Source organism: Chamaea fasciata, unplaced genomic scaffold (genome assembly GCF_029207755.1).
Source record: "Chamaea fasciata isolate MVZ Bird 193981 ecotype frontalis unplaced genomic scaffold, bChaFas1.0.hap1 SCAF_26, whole genome shotgun sequence".
Taxonomy (NCBI): Eukaryota; Metazoa; Chordata; class Aves; order Passeriformes; family Sylviidae; genus Chamaea; species Chamaea fasciata.
In genome coordinates, this window is record NW_027094111.1 from 4,692,755 (window position 1) to 4,711,199 (window position 18,445).

Consider the following 18,445-nt stretch of genomic DNA (forward strand, 5'->3'; position numbering starts at 1 on the left):
AACTCAAGAAAAGAAAGCAAAATAATTCGTGTGCTTGGTCATGTAATGCCTAGAGAAGAGGCAGAGCCAAATTCCGTGATACACAGCTTCAGCCTGCCTGCCCCAGGCGCAGCTGGACCTACACAGCCAGACGGGAGCCAGCAGCCTTACTGGGACCAGTTCCTGCCCTGGGATGCAGGGCTGCCCTTCTTCAGCCATGGAGACAGACACTGTGTACGCCAGCCCTCCTGAAACTGCTACAATCACAACTGGGAGGGACCCACAGGGATCACCAAATCTAACTCCTGGCCTGGCACAGACACCCCAACAGTCCCACCCCGGGGGTGTCTGAGAGCACGGTCCAAACTCCTGGAGTTCTGGCAGGTCTCCCAGGACCATTCCTGGGGAAAGAACCTTTTCCTTATATCCAGCCTGACCCTGCCCTGACACAGCTCCAGCCATTCCCTTGGGTCCTGCCCCTGGTCAGAGGGAGCACAGACAGGAGCTGCCCCTCTGCTGCCCCTGGGCTTTATTAACACAGGGCTTGGGAACTGATGGTTTCCACTGACTGTCATTTATAGCTGCCCAGAGGAGCTGTAAAATCTCCACCCTTGGAGACACTCCAAACATCACCAGCTCCCTCCCCTGCCAGCCTGATCTAACCTTGTAGCTGACTCTGACTTCAAAGTCAGCCCATCTCTGCCTGCAGCATTGGACCAGACAACCTCCAAAAGCTCCTTCCAACCTGAAACACCCAGGGACTTTATCTCACTGACAACAGAATGGATGGCAAGAGGAATCACTCTATAGGTTTTGACAAGGCTGAAATGCCCCAGTGAGGAGACTACAGTGTAGAGAGAAGAAAGCCAAAGGCAGAACAGACAAGCTCACAGGCACTGCAGGACAGGAGCACCGTGGTACCAGTGGACATGGCCTTTACTCCATTTGGGGACTGAAGAGTGAAAAAATGTGAAAGTAATAAATAGCAGAAGCTACAGTCTGGTATCCAAGGGGCAAAACCAGGCTATCCACAGAGACAGATCTTCCAGAATCACCTCAGGCACAAACATGCCCCTGATGAGGACCTGTTGGCCGGATCCATGGCACAAAGGACACAATCTCACTCTTGTATCACATAAAACCTTTGAGATTTCCACAGCCCAGCACACGCAGCAATGCTCCATCTCCTGAGCCTGACACTTGCACAGAGCTGCACGCCAGAGTTAAAACTCCCCTTGTTTCCAAAAGCTGTGTTTCTCCTGCTTATGGAGATCAAGATAATCTCCCAAGCATGAACTACAGCATTACGGAGTGTTGGTTTCCAGAATTTATAACCTGAAAGGACAGATCAATGTGCAAATTCATTTCAGCAGGATGCTACCTTAAAAATGTAAAAAGACCAACTGATTTGCTGCCTTTAGTAGCAGATGAAGTGCCTCTCCCAGAGTTTCAAACAACTTTCACTCACCGAGATATCAAAAGTGCCAAGGGCTCCACTGAACTGTCATGGGCTCTAGTTCCCCATCACTCCTACAAGACAGCAGAGTCAGTACAAACACTGCGGCATAGCAAAACCTGAAAGCACAGAGACAAAATGAAAAAGTTTGCATTTAATTGCAGAAAGGCTACGTTACCAGCTGCATTATTCATGTTCATATTTAATTCATTTAAAACATCCAAATTTAAATTTAAAGACAGCTGTAACAAACATTCCCACTTGCACTCGCAAAGCAGTGCAGAATTTGACACAATTTAAGTTCAGCTCGCAGTGAGTACACGGGACTGCGGCTGTTAAACACCTTTGATATGAGTAAGATCACATCAACTGAGCTGATAGAAACTAGTTCAGCTTTTGTAAAATGAAACTATCACACAAAGGAGGATTGGGAAGACTAGACCTGATTAGTAATGAAAAGGAGAGAGACCACAGGAGAGGCATATAAAATAATGAGTAGCATGAAGAGAGAGGACTGGGGACTCCAAATTATCCCTTCCCAGTGCAGCAGAGCAAACCTACAGAAGTAAAAAACTCCCAAGTATATACCAGGGAGAAGGAACAGCTCATTGGAAACGATCAGACGTGCAACTTCCTTATGGGGGAAGTTATCAAGAGAAGTAAACAAATAACCTTAGAAACGACACAGACATTGAAAAGCAAACCAGCATTTTTAAGAGTATCAAAGTATGAGACCCATGGGCCATGAGTTCCCAGGCCTCAAGCAAGAGCTGAATGAAGGTTGAGTGCCCAGCCAAACCCTGCCCAGCACATCACTGCCTCAGCTGCTGTGTTGTGGCAAGGGAAAGCTGAGCCCTCGCCCACCTGCCAGGCTGCTGACACTGGCTCACGGCCAGGGGCAGGACACCAGCTCAGGACATGGTTTGTTCACACCCTGGTGAGCCCTGCGCTGGGTTACACTGAGATTCACACTGACATTCTGATGCCTTTTCCTTTCTCTCAGGCAGCAGAGAGGCAGCCAGGGCTGGAGGAGCATCCCAGGGCATCCCCAGCTCGGAGTGCTGCTCTCTCCAGCACAGCCCACAGCACAAACACTGCAGAAATGCGTCTTAATCTAATTAAGTTCTCCCCCCACTGCTCTTGCCAACAGGCTCTTCCAAAAGCTCATCCCTAAGGGCAGATGGATTCAATTTACCTGTGCCAGACTGGAAGGGAACTGCAGGGTTAGAGGGGAGCCTGCTCTGCAATATTCTTCCACAAAATGTGGCAACTACAGTATCAGTAAAACAAAAGTGAGAAAATGTGGACGGGAAATGTTGTCCCATCTTTCCAGACCTCATGAGGCGCATGTAATCCCTTTATCTCCAAAGCCTCCACTCCTTTGGAGCGCATAATTATGAAAAGAGTTAGAGCTGAGGCTCTTAATGTCTCTTCTAGGCACTTCTTTATTCCACTCAAGGCACCAGTCACATCTGAATTATTTCCTGGGGTTGTTTGGACTTCCTATTATACAAGGATGATTATGGTGAACCTTGGGATAGAATCCAAGTCAGATCTCAGCACTACCATGTTTGATTGAAAGGGAACCTGAAGGTTTGTTGACAGTGTGCCAAGCTTCAAACCTCACTGGACAATGCCGTTGCCAGCAGGGCAGAGGCTTTCAGAGAGACAAGGAAAAAAACCACCAACAGCGAAGCTGGAAAATGGTTTTAGTACGTTGGATACATACTCCACAGATTAGGATTGGGGGTAAAAAAAAAAAGGAAACTCTGCATATTGACTGAGGACTGTGAGAATGACGCTTCTTGGAAATCCCATGGGGCTTCCACAAGAGAATCCTGACAGTTTCTCATGATGCAAGCTGCCTGCTTTCATTGATTTCTTCCCCACAAAAGCACAGCTCTGGAGCACCACGACCACTGCAGCCACTAAAAATCCCTTCCATGTAACCTCTGCTTCAGCTGAGGTTTCCTTCCCAGTTACCTGAGAAATCAGAGGACGGTCAGTGCACAATCTGCCTCCTCTAACTGCTTTTACACCAGACCTGGCTCCTCAGATTTCTGCCTGACCTGTGGACACCAGAACTTTTGCTGGTCTAAACCACAGTTGTTGCTCTCAATGCTCTGACGAGCCAGCTGACCGAACCCTTTCCTGGTCAGAAGCCAAAGGCCAGCTCCCAGGACGGAGCACCAGCCTCCTCAGAGCCAGACACACAGGCAAGGAGTCCTAAACGAAAATGCCAAATGAATGTTTATGTGGGACCCAAAGGGAACTCTCAGGAGTGAGCAGCTTGCCAGTTTGAAAAGGTGAGTCGGAATTTATCTCAAGCAATGATTTTAGTTCCTTCCACCTCTGTGCTACCATCCTCCTGGGCAAGACTGAAGTTTTATTTCTCCTTGTCCGCTCTCTCATCAGGTCTAGAGAGTCCTTACACTCATACCAGGGAATATTTCTAAGTAACACTCTATGATGAATGCTGGTATTTCCATCTGCAGTACTGATCCCCTTGTGTGATCTGAAATACCTGATGGCTGCAAACCATTACTCCTCTTTCTACCAGAAGGATTTTCTGTCATCTCCAACATCTCTCGTTCTCTGGAGTTAATTTTATCTTTCCCCCATGTAAGAAGTGGACTGATGAACTCCAGACTTCATGACAGGCTCCTCACAAACACATTCTTGTGTTAACACACTGAGGTGTCTCCAAGATGTGATCACAAGTAACACACTTCCTCAGCCCCTGAGCCAAGTCTCATGGGAGAACATATTTCAAAAGACAAAACCACACGAAAAACCTGGGTAGACCATGTTTCTACAATGAAAATATTGATTTTATGACTTCCTTTTGAACACCCTCAGGTTGGTGGGAGAGGAGATAGGTCAGCCTCCCAGGAAATGGCAGGTGGGCCACCAGACACTGCTGAGTCAAGATGAAGAGATCACCCTCAGGGTGAGTACAAAAACCAGGGACCAGTGAGAGGAACCACCACTGTGAGCAAAGCTACAACAGTTACCACTGCTCATGACCGTGGAAGAAATTAAATCAAACCTTGCAGGATTTCAATAAAGATTTCCTTCCCTATAAAACAAAAGCAACAAAACAAACCAAAAACCAACCAACCAACAACAACCAAAACAAAGCAAGCAAACAAAACCAACCAAAAAACCCCAACAAAACCAGCATGGGCCTTGGATCAAACCAAAAACATCCTGACATGTATCACTGCGAGCAGACCTTGCTCTCCACAAAGACTGAAGAGGCTGCAATAAAGACAACATATTTGGCACACTCCAGGAACAGGATACTCAGGCTGAGAGAAATGGAGAGATGAAAGGGCTTAAAACAAAAGGCAAATAAGATAATCTGACTTGAGTCTGCTAAAGGAAGCCCCTTAACAGGATGAGTTTTCTCAGTAGAGATATGTTTACTGATGAGTTGGGACTTACAGCTCTGTGGCTGCCATTTCTGCAGTGAGGGGGGTGAGCACTCCAGCCCTGCAAATCCTCCTTGGAAAGATGGGGCTTGACTGCTGCAAGAAGTTCACCCACTGTTGAGAAACCAGAGCTGCTTTTAAGACTGGTGTTGATTAGTCTCCCAAGCACTCAAATAGAAAGAAAACAGTGCAAAACTTAAAGCCTCCCCATGCAGGGTAACATGGAGCCATGGAATGGTTTGGGGCAGAAGGGACCTCAAAGATCCTCTTGTTCCAAACCCCTTGACATGGGCAGGGATTCAGAGCACGCAGAGGATCCTGTGCTGCTCCTCCCCAGACAGGACCATGTCCAAGGCTTGGAGCCAAGGCCTGGGCTGCCCCCCATTGCCATGGAGAACAAGTGGCCCACCATGAACTCGTGCTGATGTGGTGCAGACTTCAGCTGATCATACAAATCCCCTGTGGTAACAGCTGGGGTTTAGGAAGCTTCACTGGGCTCCAGAGTTATTCCAGCAAATCCTTCATGGCTGACCTTACTGTTGAAGCCACTCTGAGGTTCTGCCTCTCAGGTGAGCAATGCCCATGTCCCACATCCCAGTGTGAAAGATGCCACCAACACCATTGCTCTCCATAACTGTTCTGAAGGAGTTTTGGGAAAAGCTGCAGATCTTTATTTCTGGGTGTTAAGCAGAGACTTTTCTGACCTGTACCACCACTGTACCTCCATGGAGCTCTCCCAAATGCACTGTAACAAAACTCGACACACAGACTGGCTTTTGGGGCAGGTAAGGTGCCTGTTACATATGGGAAAGCAAAGGACTGACGGGCTTCAGTGCCATATGGGAAGAACAAGCCAAAGCAAGGAACTGAATCTGTGTGCCCAAGGCTGCTGTTTCTAACACTGAACCATCTGTGTTACAGCTATTTTGTGTCAGCAGGACTCCCAGCGCTGAAAGTTAAAGTCTCCTGACTTTAGAAGAGGAATGGCCTGGGTTACAGACTGGCACAGCAGTGTACCCAATCCACTGACAACACCTGGGAGTAGAGATGATTTATCACACACGGGGCTCTGTAGCCTGATCCTGGCATATTCTGACCATACCCTGACACCCTGGAGACTGGGAACCAGGCCACAGGCCAGGTTTGCACGTACCTGAGTTTTTTTTCATCCCAGAACACAGGGAGGTGCAGGATATGGTGCACCCCACACTCCTGTGCTGGGTCATGCCCCCTCCCTTGCCTGGGGACAAGCTGGAGGGTGAACCTTGAGGACAGGGTTGATGCAGAGCAGCCCGAGGGTGCACCAGCCTGTGCAGGCACAGTGGGAAGCCCAAACTGAAGCAGGCAGTAAAGAAAGTTTTTCAGCAATGTGGCTATTTCAGCCTCCACTGAGCCACATGCCAAAGCTAAGAGCTATTACTGAAAGCAGATGGCTTACAGGAGACCTTGAAATGGGATTCTGCCCAAGGCACCGACAAAGTCACCCCTCACAAAAGCGCACAATAGGATGCTTCAAAGTCTTTAACTAAGAATTTAAACAGGAGTACATTAAAAACCAGCGCATGGTTTCCATATCACCCCCAGACAGGCTAGAACAGCCCCCCTTGCACAGTCAGCCATGGCTGCTTTCCCAGACAGCAGTTACAGGGTGATGGATGTGGCCCCAGAATGGGCTCCAGTGTGTAAACTCTTCACAGGGCTCTGGTTGACACCCAGTAGATATATGTATATATAAAATGTTTAATCAACTTAACACTTAATTCTCTACTGGACTCCATTAAAAAATAACCTCTTTATGGGATGGAAGATATGGGACAACAATGCATTCCTATGTCCCTATGGAAGGGGAAACAGGAGGCAATCCAGAAGGAAAGGACTGACTTCCAGTTGTGTCTCTATTGGAAATGTCATGACAGACTGTGCAGTGATGCTGCAAGCAGGATGTGAGAATTCCTCAAAGAAAATGTTGCATTAACTATTTCTAGTAATGTAAGTTTGATGAAGTTTCAGCAGAACATCCTCAGGAGACCATAAGCAGGGAAAGGCAGCTTGAGGGGGAATGAAAAACCAAAGGGATGGTAATTAGGGGACACAACAGAAATGTAAATGAGGAAAACCTTGCAAAGAGAGGGGAAGGAGATGACCCAATCCCTTAAAGTATCCTGTATCTCACAAGCACGAGGGAGGAGGGTGATCCCCAGGGAGAGACACAGGGGGCAAGGGTTTACACCGAAATGGCAGCGAGGGAGATGAGAGCTCAGGGAGCAGAGGAGAACAAACCAGCCCTGAAGAAAAGGTGTGGGACAAAATCACCACTCTCTAACGAGCTAAATACTGAGACATGGGGGACGATGATAGTTACACACACCTACAACTGCATTTGCCTTCTGCTTTCCTTCTATAACCAACCCTGACAATTAAGTGGAATGCTCAGCAATATCCCTTGGGAAAATACACCGGATGAAAACTCCTCAAGCCTCACATGGCATCACAGCAACCAGCTGAGAATACTACTGGAGTGCCTAAGGTGCTCTCTTTCCTCATCCAGCACAAAGGAATGACCTTCCATGGGGTTTAGTATTTCTCACCTTCCTGAGGACCAGCACCAACACAGACGCGTCCCTGCTGACAAAGGGGAGGAGGCAGGGAGCGGGGCACGACTCCAGTCACACTCAAGGCTGAATCCTTCAGAGATCCACATACAAAGATCCTGAATCCTTCACAGATCCATATACATCCCTGTCCCTGACTCAACTTCCATACAGCCAACCTTCCCAAACCTTCCTCTCTGCCCTCCTGAACCTGCTCTCTCAGAGAAGGCAAGGTAAAACGATCGTTATAACTCTCTGTGTGTGTGTGTGTGTGTAAATATATATAAATAAAAATCTACCCTTAGACTGATAAAACTCAGGGTCTCCCTGGCAGGAAGCAGAGCCAGACTCCCCTCCAACACTTCCAGCAGCTGATTCTTCTTATGCAAACAAAGGACAGATGAGAAACAGTTCCTAGTGATCTGCCCCATCTGCTAAAGAAATGAGAAAGATAAAATCTCCAAACCCTCAGGGTATGGAGCAGAGCCACAAAACCTGGATTTACCCTTGTTAGAGCGGAAGAGGAGTCAGTCTCCGCTGCTTGGAGCACTGAGACAGAGATAATCCAGCCCTGATAGAGGGAAAGAAGATGTCTGGGAGAGTGAAGAAGTGGCTGTGCCATTCCTCCTGGTGCCTGGTCTGCTCCAGCCCAATCAAGGCAAAGGGCTGCCCAGGAGAGGAGCTCCCACAAACTCATGGTACCCCAAGGGAATGGTGTGCCAAGGCAGGAAACAAGCATCTCTGTTTTATTTTCTCACTCATGTAGAGAGATATTAATTCATCTGTTTCTTAGGAAAAAGAGAGGAAATTGCTGCAGTTCAACATGTCAAGAAAAACCAGAAGAGCCAGGCTCACTGAGGATGGGTATTAATTACTGCTTGCTATTTTTAACCTGTGTGTAACTCCGGTCTCATCTGTGACTTAAGAAGATGAAATCCCAGTATTCAAAACCACGTATCTACTCAAATAGAAGAAATATCTTCTACTGGGTACAAAGTAAGGATACAGAAAAAGTATAACATGCCCATCAAAATTACACTCCATTTTAATAACAAAAGAAAGAACAATCTAGACGAAGACAGAAATATTAACTCAGGAGAATTACTCCCAGAGAGGAAAAATCACTAGCCAGCTCCTGTAGGAAACCTTGAAGAGATTGCTGTTAATTATGTAAAGAAAAAGTAGTTAGGCTGCTTTACATTCCTGAAGGGCCAAGAGTTTGGACAACTAAAAAATACACTGTGAGGCCCTTCACTGTTTTCTGTACAACACACGGTAGACGCCAATTAAAAAAAAAAAAAACAAAAAACAAACCCCAAACCATGACCACAAGCAACCAAAAGTCCATCCTGCAGCTCTGCAAGTATGTTCAGTGTCTGCCAAGGAGCTAATGAAAACAAGGCACTCTTACAGACTGTATCTGCTTGACATTTAAGTACCTGCTGGACATTTTGTACAGCTTATAAAGCCATAAAATATCACAGGGCATTTACAGATTTTGCAGCTGACAACAATATGAAATAACTGAGCAGTCCCAGAACACACCGAGTCCTGTGGTCAGGCACAAGATAACGCTGAACAGACACTACCACACACACACACACACATATAACTGGAGACTCTGCCAGCAGTGTGCAAGACGAGACCAAAGCTCACTGTGATGGAAAAGGAGCCAAGGTTCAAAAGTCATCCCTCAACCCCACCATAATGCTGGAACAACAGTGGGACTGCCCAGACCTACAGTGCAAGGCTTGGATAGTGCCCAAGGGAAACAAGTTCCTCCTGCCTGGAAAGGGCACAGCAATTCACCCTGGAGGAGACGTGGCATTGCACAGCCATGCAAAACCCTCCAGCCTGGGGCTCTGGAAATGACAACAGGGACTTCACCTCTGGAGTCGTGTGACAAGCCAGGTCAGCCAGCTGCCAGGGTTTACTCCACCTGAGGTAAGAGTTAAGGGCTCCAGGTGAGCAGTAAGGTGGTGGAACTGATACCTGCTGCCCATCAGTGGCCAATATCCTCTGGATAATGTTAACTGTACAGAACAAGCAGTACAGCAGGTATTCAGGTACGGAAAAATAATTGACATTTGACTGAGTAATCTGCACATGAGAAATAGCACCAGCACCAAAACCTGAAAGATCTAAATTTCTATCACCTAGGGCAGTACATGGGAACCTCTGATTAGACACTGTTACTGAACTAGGAACCACTGCTGATACAGATGTAAACTAACAACAATCACAGCATTGGGGGCTGATGGCCTGTCACCACATCAGCAGGTTACAGTCCCCACCTGCAGCTGATACTCCAGCGAGACCATACCTGAAAATATTGTTCAATGATTCTGTACCACATCAAAAGTTACTTTGTGTAAGAGTCTGACTAATAACTGAGGACACCAGCTGATGGTGAGAATGTCTCCCTGGTCTTTTTGAAGGCAGACACAAAAGCTTTGAGCTGAAATCATAAAACTGCAATCAGCCCTGCTCAGCCCAAAGGCAGCATCACACAGCACCATGAGTCCTGGGTCAGGGCTGCCTCACACTGACCTGCTACCAGCAAAAAACAGGGAGTTTGGCACCTGCCAATCTCACCAATCTCACGGGTCTGGAGAGCTGGTGGATGCACACATAGAATCACTAAATGGCCTGGGTTGGGATGGACCTTAAACCTCATCCAGCTCCACCCTGCACCATGGGCAGGGACACCTTCCACCATCCCAGGTTGCTCCAAGCCCTGTCCAACCCGGCCCTGAACGCTGTCAGGGATGGGGCAGACACAGCTGCTCTGGGCAACAAAACATGTTTTGAAATAATGTAACTTTTAACGTCACCTTGTTGATTTTTATAACATGTATCCCTAACCAAAAACTCTTTAAATGTTCAAGATACACATTTTGCTGCTGAAGCATAAGACAACTGGGAAATTCATGATATACAATTTTAATAAAACCGGGGTCACCTCAAGCACCCTCTTTTCAGTGACATCAGTGCAGATGAAGAACTGTTAGTCACGGCCAACACAACAGGGGGAAGTGGGACTGGGGCTGCCCAGCTGCCACATGTGTCATTAAATCCACAGCACTGCCCAAGAGTCAGCAGATGCTCTCTGAGCACAGAAGGGAAAGGCAGAAAAGAAGATCAAACTGCACACAATGATTATTTTACATTTACAGAACTTTTCTTCTCCTTGGTATCTTGCCAGAAGAGAAGGTGAAATGTCAAAATGATGGGGTTAAAGCACAGCAATACCAGCCTGAGATCAAGTAAAGCTCCTTAATCTCAGAACAGTCAGGCACTGGAATGAATTGCTGAGGAAAACAGGAATCACCATCACTGGAAATCTTAGAACACCTTAGAGAAACCTCTAGGAAACATTATGTATGGGCGATCCTTCAAGGTCACTTCTAGAAACACTGAAACCACAAGACTTTCTCCACAGATACCTCTCTGATGACACAGCCACTGCACATTTTTAATGGACTGCAGCATCTAAGCTTTGCTGTAACAAGACAAAAAAAAAAAATAAAAGCAACCACAGTCAGTGTACAGAGAGCAGCAGTCTCTGGGCTGCATGAACAGCCACTCAACTTATTTTTAGAAAGTGGAATTGGTACAACTTCCTCCTCGGTCCACATCAGAGTCCATCAGCTCTTCTGCCTGCCTTCACTTAACTAAGGAGTATAGCGCAGGAATTTCTCCTGCCTTGTGTGTTGCAGCTGGGCAGGAAAGGCAGAAGTGGGGAGCGAGGGGCCCTGCAGCAGCGACCGCAGGGAGAGAGCTCTGGTGGGGGATGCCCAGCACCCTGCAGAGATCCCCCAGTGCATTAGGCCTGAGCTCAGGTAGCCCCCGTCACCCTGAGCTGTCACCTCGGCAGACCAGCCGGTTTCAGGGACATTCCACTGCACTGTGGGGACGTTTTGTGCCACCTGGAGCCAGAGCCATGTCGGGGTTCCTGCCCCAAAGCACTGCTGCTCTGTGTCCCCCACGGTGTGTGTGACCCAGCCCTGTCTCCTGCCCAGGCCCAGCCTTCCCGCAGCTGCAGGGACACGGGGAGGGCAGGCAGGCCCTGGCAGCAGCCCAGGGAGGCTCCCACAGCCAGGAGGGAGTGAGGGGAGCAGGGAACACAGGCTGCCCTACTGCTCCCCGCAGACACAGCTGGACGCGCATCCCACTGCTCAGGGCGCAGCAGGGGGGGAGGAGGAGGCAGGGGCTGCTCCAAACGGGAAGGGAGGGAGGCCCAGGAGCAGGGACACCCTGCAGCAGTGGCAGAGTCGATGAAAGCCGCTCATGCACTGGTGGCAGGTGTTCCAGCGCTGCCTTGCCCAGGCGGGCAACAGGGAGGTGACTGCAAGCAGCAGGTGATGGGACCGTGGCTCGCTGGGTGGAGCACAGATGGGCTTCACCCCGTGCAGCCTCTGTGAACTCCAACATTGTAAGTGTCCCCCAACTCCCTCCAGGCACAAATCCCAAAGTTCCTGACAGGACCTTTTCCTGGAGTCAAACATCAGCAGCACCCTGAGGAATCAGAAGGGTGCACCTACCTCCCTCCAACCCCAAGCAAACCACAGCAGATGTCACTCCAGAAATGGGTGAACCAAACTTGTTCCCTTGCCACGATACCTGGGAGAAAGGACCCAGACCAGCATCCAGTGAAATCAGGAGAGGGGAGGAATTGCATGAAACTCAATGGGCAAAGACTGAGCTTCACAAATTTCCACTGGCATCTACTCCTACAGTTTCCGTTGCTGAAAACAATCCCGAGGCATGGGAAGGTTTCTGGGCCGTTCCCACTGTGGCAGTCTGGAAAACGTACAAGCTAATTGGAGCTGGGTAACTCTGAGCACATTGGCTGGGAGGAGTTTAGTTTCTGACTGGTGATAACACCATTCAATTCATAATACAAGCAGAAAAACTTCTCAGCGAGAAATGGAAAGCGGCAGGAGCACAAGCTTGTCCCAGGGAAAAACAGCCCTGCCCTCATCTCCCACGTCAGCTCCCTTGTGCTGGCAATGACCACACTGACTGCCCTGTTTCCTTATCTCCAGTGACATGTTACCAGCCAGGCTATGGAGCTGCAGGGGTCACTTCCCCCCCACAGGAAGCCAAGTGCTTTAGACTCCTCTGCAGGGGCTCAGACATCACCTGTCCATCCGGCCCCTTGGACGAGGCTGCCACGCAAACAGCAGAGGCAGCAAAAAGGACGCTCATCTTTTCCTACAGTTCTCAGCCAAACTCCTGATTTTTTTGCTCAGGATGAGTCTGCATAAAAGTGTGAGATTCAGCCCAGTAAGAGCAGAGGCACAGACAGAAAGTCTGCTAAAATCTCTGCCAGAGAGGTAGAAACATTTGGTAGGTGCCTGAGTGAACCCTGCAGACTGCCAACTGTATATCACAGTGTCGAAATCTGCTAGAGGTGGTGTGTGTAAGTAACCTCAGTGAAAGAGCCAAGTGCTTCTCTGTTTTTTTAAGGAATTGAATGAACATAGAGATCTCTGGGAATTAAGTGTTTTCAGCACCAGCCAGGCTGCAGTGATGTCCTTGTACTGATCTCTCCTTCTGCTCACAATTGGAAACACCTCGGAAATGTCCTGCTAAGGGAGACTGCCACCCAGGACAGAGCGCAGCTTTGCAAAGAGGACGAGGTGCTGATCTCCAGTGCTCAGGTGCCCCACCAGACACCATTCTGACACTACTAGCTCTTCAGGTCACTGGATTTGTTCACTCCAAGCCCAGTGAGATCTGGTGATACACAGGGAAGTTTTCTTGTGCTTCCTGCTGCTCTCAGACTTACACTATCAGGTTAAACACAGTGCAAATGTTCTATAACAGCTTCCACTGGTAGGTATTTAAGCTGGGTAAGAAAGCAGCTTTTTACAACTGTATTAAACCCAGAAAAAGCATTTCCTTTAGAATTAGGCTGTGCTATCCTGCAAACAAAGTGGGATGAAACATTCCTGTTCCAGCTTGGAGTGCAGGTGCTACACCAGGATGTGGTGCTGGGGTGAAGGAGGGGTCAGAGTTCCAGTTCTGCTACACTGAGAGTTCAGTTGTGGAGATGATTTTTACCTTGGCATGTCTCTGAATTACATATATGCAGGAGATTAACCACCTCACAAGAGAAGTTAGCAGCCAGAGTTGCTGCTCTGTCCTCAATGCATATTCCCTCACTTCTCAGGGACCTCTCCTACTCAGGAAACTTCTCAAACACAAATGGATGCATAAACGACGCAAAATTGTTTTGTCTCATTGCAAAAACTGAATTTCAGTAGCAGGCAAGGAAAAGAAAAGGAGAAAAGACAGGGTGCTAGATGTAAACATTACAACTCAAACATGCCAAGGTTTAACTCAGCACAGCTCCAAGCTCACGTTGCTAGCACACTACTCCAGATTTGCAAACAGGAGCTCACCGAGCACGCCAAGTCCTCTGTCACAAACACACAGTTAAAAGCACAAATACTCAAAACACGTGATCTGCATTCCTTGTCACATAACAGGGCTGAGACATAAACAGGGTCATTTGGGCCCAACTTACTGCAGAAACCTCACTGATACAGTCCTGCCCTGACTGACCACAGCACTTCAGGTGAAGTGTGAATGGAAGCAGAAGCCAAGTCAGAGACAGAGGTCAGCTAGGCTGACAGGCCCACGTGAGAAGAACGGAGAAACTGATCTTGCTCGGCTTAGGGAGAGGGGAAAAAAGTCTTCCAATGCTTCTAACTGAGCTGCAGACATGTAGGACGTGGGGAGTAAGGTGCTCTCCATGAGCTCTGGACATCAGAAAAAGAACAGGTTTAAAGTGCAAGACAAAGATTTAAATTAAACACCCCGAAAAATGTCTCTAATGATGAGGAGGCCTAAGTGTTGGCATACATCACCTGCACAGGATGTGGAATTGCCATCACGAAGAGCCTTGGAAGAACTACTACTCAGGAAGGGTATAGAAGTCTACCTGACCTTATCCAGGGTAGGGAAACAACCAGGACATCTCTGGAAGTCTCTGATGTCTGAGACTATAAAACAAAGTTTCAGACATTCCTTTAAATTAGACACAGGGCAGGGGCACAGCTCCCAGAGCACTCCTGTCTAGACTGAAGCACAGCAATTTGATGAATAAGATCATCATTTAATACCCTAACAGCATCTTTTACTTATAGACACCATATTGTCCTGCAAAATTCATCAGGTTTCTACAGCAGTGCCTCAAGAAAAGCAGATTATCAACATGAAGAATTGTTGCTTGCTAAGATGTAAATATCAAACCAGGAGGACCAAGGCTCAGCATATCTCTCACAAACAGAACACTCTCAAACTTTTAATTAAATAAATCCTTTAAATAGCACAGAAATACCTGTATTTCCCTTGTGCTCATTGTAAGGGACTCCCTGATTTCCATCTGCATTTTCATACCATCTACTGGGCAGATCCTGAACTACCCACCAGCACATGCAGGGCAGTACACCACGGCAGCTTGTCCCAAGCTGAGACCCCCACGAGCCAAGTTTTGTTCCCCATATTAACACCAAGCCACACGCCAGTGCCTGAGATGAAGCACAAGGAATGAAACCACCATCCCGAACTCCAAACATTCCCAGCAAACACAGATGGACAGCACAGTCTGGCCAGCAGAAGCTGAGAGTAAGAGAGGAAGGCGAGAGGAGGAGGCCCAGCCTGCAGCCGGCGCTCAGGCGCTGAACCGAGGTGGGAGAACATTTTCCCCCAATATTACTGGCTGCGAACTGCAGCGACCACATGGCTGTTCCCAGCCACTCACTGCACGCTGTTTACTATAAACAACAACAGTAAACAGAAACTCAGCCAAAAAATCAAAGCCGGGGACCCCAGAGCTGGGTCTCCACATCCCGACGTTCCCCATGGAAATAGTTTTATGTTTAGCTGCTGAACCTAAACCATCCGAGGCCCGAGGGAGCCAAGCTGCTCAGTGCATCCCAAACTCAGGCCGCCTGTTCGGATTTGCCAGCTCTACTTTCAGTCATCCACACTCCAAAGTGCTGCCACAGTTTTTACAGGGAGCTTCAAAGAGCTTGCGGATTAAACCTGCGCGGCAGGAGCCAGCCGTCACCGGGGTTATTTTTAAACATCTCACTGTGCACGAAACGCTCAAATCTTGTCTCGCTCCCAGCTCCATCCCAGCCCTCGACTCGGGGCGGCTGCGAAGGAGGCGCAGCTTTCCCCCAGGCATGGTGGCTATGGGATTTCTCCGGCTGCTCCCCGGGGTCACCCCTGCTACCTCCAGCAGCAGGATCTCGGGGGGACCTACTCGGGGCACCGGGGATCAAGCAACAACACCGCAAAGCTCCACACGCACACTGGGGTGACAGGAGGGTGTCACCGAGCCCCGAAGGGTTCGTGGGGGAGGAAGGGCACAAACCCCCCCCCCCCCGGGCACAGCCCGCGGCCGGGGCCACCTCCTGCAGACCGCCGGCAGCTCGGTCCCGCTTCCCCTTTCCTGCCAGGAGCGTCCGGCTGACACCGAACGGGGACGGGGGCGGCTCCGGCCGGCCCAAGAACCGCTCCGAGGCCTCGGGGCGAGGCGGTACCGCGGCTGCCCGAGGCCCTGCCCGGGGACACCCGGCAGAACAACAAAGCCCGGCGAGAGTCTTCCCCGGGAGGCACAGCCCGGCCGGGCAGCCGCGGGGCCGGGGAGCCCCCGGGGCGCTGCCCGGCCGCCGGGAGGGCCGGTCCCGGACGAGGCACCGGCAGGTGCGGGCGGTGACAGCCGCCCCCGGCCCGGGCACCGCGCTGAGGCGGCGGCCGGGCCGCGCTGACAGGAGGGATGAGATCCGGGCCGGGCCGCGGGCCCGAGCCCGGCCCGACCCCCGCCGCGCCTCCCCGCGCCGGGCCGGAGCGAGCCCGGCCGCGCCGCCCGCCCCGGGCTGCCCCCTCACCTGCGCGGCCGCCCGGCGCTGGCGCTGCTCAGTCCCTCGCCGCCGCCGCCGCCGCCATGTTCGCGCTGCGCAGGGAGGCGGGGAGGGAACGGGAGGGAACGGGAGGGAGCGAAGGGGGAGCGGCGGGGGATCGGGGAGGAGGGACCGGCGGCCCGGCCCGGCCCAGCCCGGCCCCGCGCCGCCCCCGCCGCCGAGACGGCTCCGGCCAGCGCCGGGGCTCTGGCAGCTGATCGGCCGAGGCTCGCCTGGGTCGCTGCGGCTCCACTCGGCTCGGGACGGTTCTGTTCGGCTCCGCTCGGCTCGGCTCGGCACAGCTCCTCTCCGGTTCGGCACGGCTCGGGCAAGGCTCGGCTCAGCTGGGTTTCGGCTGGGTTCAGCCTGGCGCGGCTCGGCTCCGCTCGGTACCGTGCGGCTTGGTTCGGCTCCGTTCGGCTTGGCTCGGCCCGGCTCGGCTCCCCTCGGCTCGGCCCTCACAAACCCCCCACCGCCGCCGCGCCCCCGGGCCGCCCCCGGCCGTGCTCGCTCGGGACCGTCCTCGGGCAGGGCCGGACCCCCGTCCCCAGCCCGCACTCTGTGGGGACCCCGCCGTGTCCCCGCCGTGCCCGCGGGGGAACCCCTGTGCCCTCAAGGGGCCCCCCCAGGTACAGGGCAGCCCCCACCCGTGATGTCCGGCCTGGGGCCAGACCCCCCCTGTGGGCCCCAGCCTGGGGACAGACTCCCCTGTGCCGTCCCAGGACCCCTGAGACAGGACAGACTTGCTCCACCCGTGAACCCCAGCCGTGGGATGGACTCCCATGGGCACGGGGCAGACCCCTGCCATGATCCCCACACCTGGGAGTGGGTGCCGCAGTGCCCAGCCAAGACCCTCTGGGCATAGGGCAGAACCCCGCTGTGACCTGCTGCACCCCCTGTTCCCACCAGGGACCCCCCGGGTGCTGCAGAGTGATGTCCATCCTTGTCTGGCTCCCCACTGCGGACAGCCTGGCCTTGGACACTCCCAGGGATGTGGTAGTGCCTTTCTGGGCAACCTGTGTCACCACCCTGACAGGGAAGAGTTTTTCCCTAATGTATTTTCCTGTATGTTTTCCTACATACCTTTGGAGTGACACAAAGGTGTGACAAGTCTTCTCAGGGAGGAAGCACCTGAACAATTTCCGAAGTACGTGTAGTGACATGGCTAATGTAGGAGTCTCCCCCTGCATGATTTCTTGCTCTGGGAGATTACACGGAGGCTTGAGTGGTTTAGGTCCAAAGAAGACCAGAAGGAAACACCCCTGGTGCAGACAGAGCTTGGTGGAGTCTGGAAAGGTTGTTCCTGGAAAGCTCTGCAGTATGTGTGGCTTCCTGCAGTGAGTGGCTTTGTTATCTGTGACAGAGAGAGGGCTCTGCTCACTGCCCGCTGCCAAACCTGATGCCAGCCAGGGAGGCACAGGGTGGGCAAGGGCTCCAGGGTGGGACCTTCCCACCACCACCCAGCCTTTCAGGAAGGGCTGGAACCACCTCAGCCCATTCCTGTGTTCCTCCCTTTTCCTCTGGGGAAGTGAATGGCATCACTCTGATGGGCTGAAGGCTGCAGTGTTCCCAAGGGACTGGAGCTGATGGTGGACTGAAGGCAACAGACACCCTGTAGGTGCTCACGCTGCCCTAGTTCAGATGCTGGGCTTGGTTCAGCAGGTGCAAGGCTGAAAGTCCTGCCCAAGGCCAAAGGAGCTCCTGCCTGATCAGCAGCTAACTTCTGCAGTCCAGCAATTTGTCCACAGCTCTTTGACCCCCTTCTCAAGGGGAGAAAAAAGCGATCAGTACTCTCAGAGCAACATAAACCTGTATTTGCCTGTCTCTCACCACAAAAAAAAAAAAAAAAAAAAAGAAAGAAAAAAAAAAGACATATAGTTCATCAAACAGAGTGGGATTTCTAATATGGGGGAGAAAACTCTTTGAAACTGTTCCAGAGCTGCTGTTTGGAGTTTCTCATGTCCTCTTCTGAATAGTGACACTAGCCACTGCTGTGGGCCAGCATGGCCTGGAAAACCTCTTGTTCTGAAATACTCACACTGAGGGATGGACAGTTTGAAATGC

At 50.9% G+C, this 18,445-nt stretch overlaps 1 protein-coding gene across 7 annotated transcripts in view; it reads right to left on the bottom strand.

Annotated features, from left to right (window-relative positions):
• Positions 1-16,454, bottom strand: part of SCMH1 (Scm polycomb group protein homolog 1) — a 65,971-nt gene extending 49,517 nt beyond the window's left edge. For 5 of the 7 annotated variants that reach the window (XM_066204315.1, XM_066204317.1, XM_066204318.1 and 2 more), the window contains exons 1-2: positions 16,370-16,454; positions 1,448-1,554 (exon numbers count right to left, since the gene is read on the bottom strand). The gene's annotated coding sequence lies outside the window, so the exon portion shown is untranslated. The remainder of the gene's footprint in view (positions 1-1,447; positions 1,555-16,369) is intronic. The other 2 variants (XM_066204313.1, XM_066204314.1) reach the window with 2 other exon arrangements.
• Positions 16,455-18,445: the final 1,991 nt, after the last annotated feature.